The sequence below is a fragment of the Gossypium raimondii genome, chromosome 10, assembly GCF_025698545.1.
Source record: "Gossypium raimondii isolate GPD5lz chromosome 10, ASM2569854v1, whole genome shotgun sequence".
NCBI classification, from domain to species: Eukaryota; Viridiplantae; Streptophyta; class Magnoliopsida; order Malvales; family Malvaceae; genus Gossypium; species Gossypium raimondii.
The window spans coordinates 31904421-31914601 of record NC_068574.1 but is presented as its reverse complement, the minus strand read 5'-3'; the positions used below and the strand labels follow the sequence as shown (position 1 = coordinate 31914601).

The 10181-nt window shown below is 33.2% G+C and overlaps 2 non-coding genes across 2 annotated transcripts; both read right to left on the bottom strand.

The window, feature by feature from the left end:
• Positions 1–5925: 5925 nt before the first annotated feature.
• Positions 5926–6032, bottom strand: LOC128034415 (small nucleolar RNA R71). Its single transcript, XR_008190540.1, has one exon. It is a non-coding gene; the product is annotated as a small nucleolar RNA R71 (small nucleolar RNA).
• Positions 6033–7970: 1938 nt separating this feature from the next.
• LOC128034306 (small nucleolar RNA R71) lies at positions 7971–8077 on the bottom strand. The gene has a single exon (XR_008190435.1). It is a non-coding gene; the product is annotated as a small nucleolar RNA R71 (small nucleolar RNA).
• Between the last annotated feature and the right edge of the window lie 2104 nt (positions 8078–10181).

Sequence of the window (10181 nt, the reverse complement as noted above, 5' to 3'; positions counted from 1 at the left end):
GATCCTTTACATATTATTACTCCGATAGAAGTGGTGATTCAACCGGATATGACTTATAGTGAAGAACCGGTTAAGATATTAGCACGAGAAACAAAGGAGCTTAGAAACAAAAATATAAAATTGGTGAAAGTATTATGGCAAAAGCACGGGATTGAGGAAGTGACATGGGAACCGAAAGAGACAATGAGGAAACAATGCCCGAATCTCTTTACTGGTAAGATTTTCGAGGACGAAAATCCTTAAAGGGGGGAGAGTTGTAATGGCCCACATTTAAGGTTATCAGAACAGTGGTTTCGGGACCACAAATCCGATGAGGAAAAAATTATTTTTATTATATTTCTATGGCCTACAATTTCACGGAAAGATTTCGTGAAAATTTCGTTAAAAAATTTTGACGTTTGGATACTCAATTTAGTCAAAAGGACTAAATTGTAAAAAATGGAAAAGTTGAGTTCTATATGTTAGAGGTGTCCAATTGTTATGAAATTTTAAATTGGAGGTATTTATATAGTAATTAGACCATTGGTTAACTTGGTGGACAAAAATGGACATGGATAGGCATGTTTCCAAAGTTTTTCATTAAGGGAATTTTAGTCATTTAGTTCTTAAAATGAATTAAAAACAATATTAAAAGCCAATTTTTGATCATATTGCCGAATTTAGCAAGGGGAGAAGCCATATTTAAGGTTTTCAAGCTTCTAAGCTCCATAGTAAGTGATCCCAAGCCCCGTTTTTAATGCTCTGTACGTTTTTAAGATCCCGGTAGCGTAATTTAGCTTATTCTAGCAATAATTTAACCTAGGTTTTATTTTTGGAAAAATACCCATAGGTGAAAAGTGTTTATTTTGATGTTTTATGATAGAATATGAAGCTAAAAATTATGTTAAACAAGTTTTGCTAGCCGATTTTAAGCGAAAACGAGTAAGTTGACATAATCGGTAAAAATCCCTAAAGTACATAAGTAAGTGTTAGAGTGAGAATTTGATGTTTTCATAGAAGAGAAAAATTTTCAGCATGTTATATAACATAAGAATATGAGATGAAGTTTAATTTCCGAACATTAGGGCAAAAGCGTAATTATGTAAAAGTTTAGGGGAAAATCGTAATTTTTCCAAAGTTAGAGTCGAGGGCTATTTTGATAAATGTGAGTATTAAATGATTTAAATTTTCTATTTTAGATCAAGAAGAACGAAACTCGAGGTTAGACAAAGGAAGGAGTAAAGTTGAAGGCTTAGTTGGTGAATTTGGCTATATTTTGTACCGAGGTAAGTTTACAGTAAATAAATACAATATTTCAATAATTATTAATATTGTTATTTTTCAGCAATTATGCATTTATGTTATGAATTTATTTAAATGTTGACTCAAGTATGAGATGACAGAGAATCGGTGTTAAAAAGCCCCGTTGAAACATGAGGAATGTATCGAATACAAATGTCATGACACTTGGGTAAAGAGGTCCCATGTAAGACCATGTCTAGGACATGGCGTTGGCACCGAGATGAGAGGTCCCATGTAAGACCATGTCTGGGACATGGCGTTGGCACCGAGATGAGCGGTCTCATGTAAGACCATGTCTGGGACATGGCATTGACATCGAGATGAGAGGTCTCATGTAAGACCATGTCTGGGACATGGCGTTGTCACCGAGATGAGAGGTCCCCCGTAAGACCATATCTGGGACATGGCATGGGCACCGATATGAGAACATCCCATGTAAGACCATGTCTGGGACATGGCTTTGGCATGTTATTATCAGAATAGACCCAAGTATCCTTATTATTCCAACATGGCTCAACGGGCTAGTAAACGAATCATCTTAATGAAAGTTCATTTAAAAGCATAAATGGAAAGCTCAGATGAGTTATAAGAGTTAAGAACTTACTATATTATCAATTGATACTCAATGTTTCAACAAGAGAAGAATAATTTACGATCATGAGTTAACTAAGTAAACCAGCAAGAGAACGAGAATGAGATTAAATAAAGAGTAAACTAGAGATCTTGACATTTGAGGTTAATTATTTGTGTTAAATGTTGTTATTTATTTGCTAGTAAACTTACTAAGCTTATGCTTACTTCTTTTATTTGTCTTTCTCTTATAGTATTGTAAAGCTACTTTCGAGAACTTAAAGACGTCGGAGATTGTCCACACTATCAACGACAACAACTCGGTATTTTATGATGAACCATGTTTGGGTTATGGCATGTATAGGGACTTAGTTATTTTGAATGTTTGTATTTTTGGTTTTGCTAAAGAATGATATGTAAGTATTTAATGATGAATGGTTGTTAAAATGGCTAAGTATGAAGGTGTTTTTTGTTACAAATGTTTAGGTGATAAATCATGCATAGAAATCATGAAAGAGTAAAATTTGCAAAGAAATAGATTTCAAGCAGCAATAGTGACGTGACTTTGGAAAATCACCTAGGATAGTATAAAATTAATTAGAAGGCGAACAATATATAGAATTAAAGGTTATTGAGTCTAATTTCATATAAAAATAATGTTGTAGCAAAATGAATTTTATATCTTATGATATGTGAATTTTAGTGGGACATGGTCAGAACCGTTTTTGGAGCCCTCTGTTCTGAGTTTAGAAAATCATTAAAAATTGTGAAAAACTATTTATGAGTTGTAGTTTATATGTCTAGATTTCTTATTGAGTCTATTTTTTGTAGAAACAAGTGATAACATCATATAAAAATCCTACAATGATAAAGCTTACTTTTAGTGACAAGAGGTCAGGATAGTCGAGTGGTGAAACAGGGGAGACTTTAACTAATAAACTGTAATAATTGACTTAACCAAAAATTCTGAAAAATTTATGGTAAGAATACATATGAGTCTAGTTTCATGGAAAATTTACAGATTTAAATTTCAAATTTCGTAGCTCAAGTTATAACTAAATTTGTAGCTGCTGCGCAGGTGGATAGCTTTGTTGTGAATAGTGAAATTAATTTCAAAAGTAAAATTTTGTTCCCCAAATTTTTAAGTTAAGTAAAGTAATGCCTCGAGCTCAACTCCGGCAACGGTCTCGGGTACGGGGTGTTACAGACTGAGTCTTAGTCCTGAGTTGTGGTGGTACTCAAATTGACCAATAATCAAGCAGAATCAGCCACATTTCTTTAATTCATGGTCGGCCATCCTTTGAAGAAGTTTCAAAAGATGGACACTCCTATTTTTAGTAAACTAGCTCTCTTGCCTCACCTATAAATAAGAGCTCATTTCTCACTTTTTCAATCATCATTCACTCATTCATCATTCTCTCCTCTCTCAACTCTCTTAGCTATTTCTCCCCTCACGCCTATCATCATCCTTGCATAAGGATTTTTAGCAAAATTAGCCTCTTAAAGAACCCTTGGTCGGCCACCTTGGAGAGCCATCAGCAAAGGAGCAAAGTAAAGGAACGAAGGAGCCTCGTCAGTCAGAGTCTTGGGGGACAACCACTCTGAATTGGGTTTAATCTTCCTTTTCTTTAATTTAATATAAAGATGTTTACTATGTGTTATTTGTTCTTGTTTACAACAATGTTAGCTTAATTTATTTAAGCTAGGATGATTTCTTTGATTAAATAATATTTATTTGATTCATGCTTATAATGTTTGTGCCTCAATCGAACATGTTTTCAATTAAAATCAAGTCTGTATTTCATTCATACGTGATTGGAATGCACTTAAATTAGCTAAGTGATCCTGACCAGATGACGGCTAATGGACACATAATTGAAACGTGCATGGTCAATTTAGATCCTAACTTGATTAAATTGTAGGTTGTATAAAAACTCTGACCAAGCTCTGTTATCTGCATAGTTTTTAGACTTGTGTGATTAAATTGTTTCAAACCTGACACGTCCTTGTTACTTCATATGAATACTAAGAAACCCTTAGTAAATAAGGATCAGTAAAATGTGTATTTACTAAGTAAAGGATTTTGAAAAGACCTAATTTGGTTTCCAAACTCATGAAAGATCGAGTTGTCATGAAATGTTTTTTCGAATGTTATTAAGCATGTTGATAATAAATTGAGTTTAATTAAAGTAATTGTCCTAGTTTATTTATGTTATGGTTGTTGCAAAATTGTGTTTAATTTTACTAAAATTTATTTCATTCATATAGTTTGCATATTTAGGATAATTTGCATTAGGGATCATTGCATTTAGTTTAATATATTTTCATCACCACTTCTCAACTATATTGTGTTTTTATTTACCAAATTGTTAATATAATTTTACAAATTAAGTAACTTAGCACAAATACAATCCTTGTGGAGATGATAACTCGATACTTACTTATTACTTTACAACGACTATGTTCACTTGCACAAGCTTACGCGTTACACCTACCCAACCAATAAATACCCCCTTGGTTCAAACACATCTCAAAACCAACCATTCTTCACTTCTCTCTCACTTTTCTCTGTTCATTGTTCTTAATTTCCTTCCCCATTCCTTTGCTGATTTCACCTCTTGAAAAGGAGTCCTTCAACCCCTATTTGGAGCAGTATTCAAGAGTTCATGGAAGCCTCGGTTCAACAAGAACAAGCGGAGAAGGAGGACTGGAGCAAACTAGTCAAGCCTCGAAAAAACACCGAATTTGATTCTTGTTCCTTACCCTTTTAATTTTATTGTTGTTGTTATGAACATGTCTATGAATATTTGTGATGTTAATCTATTTAATTTAGTTAATATGGCTTAAATTTAATTCATGTTAAGTTGATTGCATTTTTTCCACTTAATTTATTAAAATTATGTTTGTGTTGTTATAGGCCTTGGTAAAATGTTTCATTAAGTAAAACCATGACTAAGTTGTTCTTGCATTACAATTGTAAGGTAACTAATCAATTAATTATTTAAACGAATTGAAGTTGTAATTGATTGGCATGATACTTAATCAGTCCATGTTTAATCATTTAAGGTAGCTAAGGGTTAAATTAGCAACGGTATCTAACAATACATTAGCCTTACATAACTTGCAAGATTATTATGATTAAACTGTTTTAAGGTAAAAATACATTGTTACCTCACGTAATCTTTTATATGCTTATGAAATTCAATTAGTTGTTTGAATTCACATAGAGATATGTACAAGAGCTTATTTTAATTTCACAAGTATGTATGTGCATTAACACATTTGCTTATTAAAATTTGTTTAATCGGTTGAATTGACATAGAGATATAGTTAAGAGATAAATGGATTTTTGTAGGTGAGTATGTTCATAATTTTACAAATTACCGAGTTGTCGTGAATTTATTCGTAACAACATGAACATTAGTTTAATAATTCTAAGTTACGAAATGTAATTAATCTAACACAATTATGTCATCTTGATTAAAATCATCTTTTGAAATCGTGCATTGGAACTTTTATTTTATTTTATTTATTTTACTTAGTTAAAATCTTAGTTTCTAATCACCTCCTCAAATCAAAATATTTTTCTTCACCAAAGTGCTTTTAATTGCATTCATAAATAATTCTTTTCACAGTCCCTGTGGGTACGATAACTTGACATTTACTTAGCACTTTATTAGTTATTGCGATTGTGTACACTTGCACATTATCGGGGACTATTTTTTGTGTTTGTTTCAAGTGTTTATGAGTATTGATCAAATTATTGACTTACTACCTATATAACCTAAAATTGAAAGGATTTCTAACAAAAGAGAAGACAAGCAAACCAAACAAGGACCGAAGATATGAATTTCGAAAATCTAAACCAAAATCCAAGAGGAACATTCGCTTATAATAATCGCAATCTGATCATTGTTACCGATGACAGAAACCGTGTCATTCAACAATATGCCATACTCCTTAAGAGATAGAGCATGAGCATGGCTGAACTCCCTATCGTCCGATTCCATAACTACATGGCAAGAGTTGGTTGAATATTTCTTAATGAAATATTTCCCTCTATCTTTAACCGTTAAGATCCGAAATGAAATCACATCATTTCATCAACTTGATGAAGAATCTTTATATGAGGCATGGGAGCAGTTCAAGGAGTTATTACAAAAGTGCCCTCATCACGGCATTCCTTGTTGCGTTCAAATGGAGACTTTCTATATTGGTCTCAATATTCATACTAAAATGATGGTGGATACTTCAACAAATGGAGCCCTTCTTTCTAAGCCTTATAACGAGATTATTGAAAGAATTTCCAACAATAACTATCAGTGGCAAACCAACCGAGCAGGCTTAAAAAGACTAGCAGTATGAGTACATGAAGTGGACACACTTGCTTCTTTGGCAGCCCAGGTATCCTCTATGTCTTCTATGCTTAAGAACATAATTGTTAATGGTTTCAATGGTAATCTGTCAGGTCAACAACCGAACCAGTTCGAGAATATTTGTTGTGAATACTGTGGAGATGTCCATTTCTTTAAAAATTGCCCATTGAATCAATAGTCAAATTATTACATGGGAAATCAGAATTGGATGGCCCGTAATATAATTTTTACAACTCTTCAAGGCAGAATCATCCAATTTCTCTATGGAGTAATCAATGGGCTGACCACCGCGACTCTAATATGCCATTTCAACCAAATTATCTGTCGGAATATTCTCAACAAGTGCAACAACCCCTGCCAACTGAATCTTCAAGTGATCTGTAGAATCTGCTGAAGGCATACATAGCGAAGAATGATACCACTTTAAGAAATCTGGAGAATCAAATGGGTCAGCTAACCAATAAACTTCAAGACAAGATTATTGTGATTAAACTGTTTCAAGGTAAGGATACTTTATTACCTCACATAGTCTTTTATGTGCTTATTAAATCGAGTTAATTGTTTGAATTGACATAGGGATATGTATAAGAGATTATTTCAATTTAATAAGTATGTATGTGCAATAACATATTTGCCTATTAAGATTTTTTTAATCGGTTGAATTGACATAGCGATATAGTCAAGAGATAAATGGATTTTGGTAGGTGAGTATGTTCATAAGTTAGCAAATTACCGACTTGCTGTGAACTTATTCGTAACAATATAAATAAGAGTTTAATAATTCTAAGTTAAGAAATGTAATTAATCTAACACAATTATGTCATCTTGATTAAAATCATAGTTTGGAATCGTGCATTCGAGATTTATTTATTTAGTTCACTTAGTTTAAAATCTTAGTTTTTAATCACCCTCTTCAAACAAAATATTTTTCTTCACCAAAGTGTTTTAAATAGCATTCATAAACAATTCTTTTGACAGTCCATGTGGGTACGATAACTTGACATTTACTTGTCACTTTTTTACTTGTTGTGATTGTGTACACTTGCACGTTTCCCTCGTTCCAAGTTTTTGGCACCGTTACCAGGGACTGTGTTTTAAAAAAGTAATTATTTTTTAAGTTGTTAGTTTTGCATTTTGGTTCATTTTTCTATTCAAATTTAAACTTAGTTAATTTTTCTGTGATTATTTCAAGTTTTTATGAGTATTAATCAAATCATTGATTTACTCCCTGTAGGCACTGAGATTGAACGAACTTTTCGACAGCGAAGAAGACAAGCAAGTCAGAGAATGACTGAAGAGATGAACTTCGAAAATTTGAATCTAGGAAATAGAGTAAACCTTGCTCAAAATTCTATCCTTATTGTTGATGATAGGTATAGAGCTTTGAGACAGTATTCCGTGCCAATATTTCATGATCGTAATTCGAGAATTAGGAGACCCGAAATTAAGGCACAACAGTTCGAGTTGAACCTAGTCATGTTCCAGATGCTTCAGACAGTAGGCCAATTTAGTGGAATGCCTACTGAAGATCCTCATTTACACTTAAGGCTGTTTATGGAGGTGAACGATTCTTTCAAGTTAGCCAGAGTACCCGAAGGTGCATTACAATTGAAGTTGTTCCCATATTCACTAAGGGACAGAGCTCGAGCTTGGTTGAACTCATTACCACCAAACTCAATTTCAACATGGCAAGAGTTAGCAGAAAAATTCCTTATGAAGTATTTCCCGCCTAGCAAAAATGCTAAGTTGAGGAACAAGATCACTCCTTTCCAACAAATGGATGATGAGTCATTGTATGAGGCATGGGAAAGGTACAAAGAATTATTACAAAAGTGTCATCATCACGGAATCCCACATTGCATACAACTTGAGACATTTTATAATGATCTCAATGCTCACACGAGGATGGTAGTAGACGCTTCTGCTAATGGTGTTCTCCTTTCTAAGTCTTATAATGAGGCTTATGAAATCATTGAGAGGATTGCCAGCAGTAATTATCAATGGCCAACCAATCGAGCAGCGTCAGGAAGACGAGTTGCTGGAATACATGAAGTAGACGCTCTTACTTCACTCACATCTCAAGTATCTTCAATATCCTCAATGTTAAAAATTCTTAATACTAATAGGTGTAATAGTTTTGCAACACAACCACTGAATCAATTTGAAAATGTAGCCCGTGTTTATTGTAGGGAACGACATTTGTTAGAAGAATGTCCATCGAACCCAGAATCTGTGTATTACATGGGTAACCAGAACCAAAATCGAGGAAGGCAAGGGCTGCAATCCCATTTCTATAACCTATCATGGTAAAACCACTTGAATTTTTCCTAGAGTAAGCAAGGGGCAGGAACAAGTAACAATTATGTCCAACCTAGATCAACCCAGCCACCTAGTTTTTCCCAACAAGCTCAGAAACCAACCCAAGCTGAACCATCCAATGGCCTAGAGAAGGCATACATGGCGAAAAATGATGCCTCTTTAAGGAATTTGGAGAATCAAGTGGGCCAGCTTGCAACTGAACTTAAAACTGATGTAACAGCCCGGTTTAGACCCTAGTCAGAAAATGGTTTTGAGACCACAAATTTCAGTCAAAAAATATTTTAAAATTATTTTTGGTGTTTACAATATTTGAATTAATATGTGTGAAAGTTTCATGTGAAAATTTTATCATTTATGTGCTTGATTTTATAAAAAGGATTTAATGGTGGAAAATGTAGAAGCTATGGTTTAATTGATTAGGTGAAAAATTGATGTGTTCATTTTATGTGGTATTTTAACCATTAAAAATATGCATGGACAGTAATGGGCTTATATTATAAGGTTTTATCATTAAAATCATTAAGGTTAGTTTTGTAAATTAGTTAAATATGTTAATATAATAAAACATAAAATAAAAACATGCATATTTGTTCATCTTTTGACCGAAAATACAAAAGAAAAAGAAAGAAAAAGAACAAGCTAGGTTCGGCATTGGTTTTGCTTGATTGAGGTATGTAATTTCCTCGGTTTTTGATGATTTTTACGTTTTTGAGATCGTTGCTTCAAATAGTAGCTAGCCCATGTTTGAATTTTTGAATTGGCTGTGTATGTTTTGATTTTCCATTGATGAATAATTGTTGTTTTTGTTGTTTGATGATGGAAAATAAAAATAAGTTATTAGATTACCATGTTTAATTAAGTGATTTTTGGTAAAAATGTGTTTTAATGATTAAATTGTCAAATTTGAAAATTTAGGGGTCAAAATGTGAAATAAATGAAAGAATTGTGCTGCTAGGGACCTTAGTAAAATTCGGCTATGCTAGGGTGTGGTGAAATTTTGAATATTTTGTGTTTTGTGAAATAGGACTAAATTGTTAAAAATGTGAAATGTTAGGGGCTAAAGTGCAAATTACTCATTTATGTATTTTTGGATGAATTTGAATGAATATATGATTAAAAAAGTCAAATTGGTATTAATTTAGATCAAGAAAAGAGGAAATCAGATTTGGGTCGGAGGAAATCAAAAGTTGTCGAAAGTCATCCCTGTCCGTTCATCTTCGTACAAGGTAAGTTCATAAGTGAATAAATGATGATTAAATTGAATGTATTTGTTATGGACACAGCCGAATTGAATTGTATGTATGTATAACTACATTACCGAATTGAGTTTAGCATGGAATGATTTGTTACGAGCATGAATCGATTGAATTACGACGTCCGAAAGCCCCGTACAAACCATAGAAATAGTTAGGATACATATGTCATGACATAGGATTCTGGTATGTGATTACGTGTAAGAAAACGTCTGGGACGTTGGCATCAATTTGAGATTTACGTGTAAGACCATGTCTAAACATTGGCATCGTATATGATTTCGGGTAAGACCCTGTCTGGGACAGTGGCATCGATATTTGATTACATGTAAGACCACGTCTGGGATGATGGCATTGTATGAGTTGCTGAGCTATCCAAGTA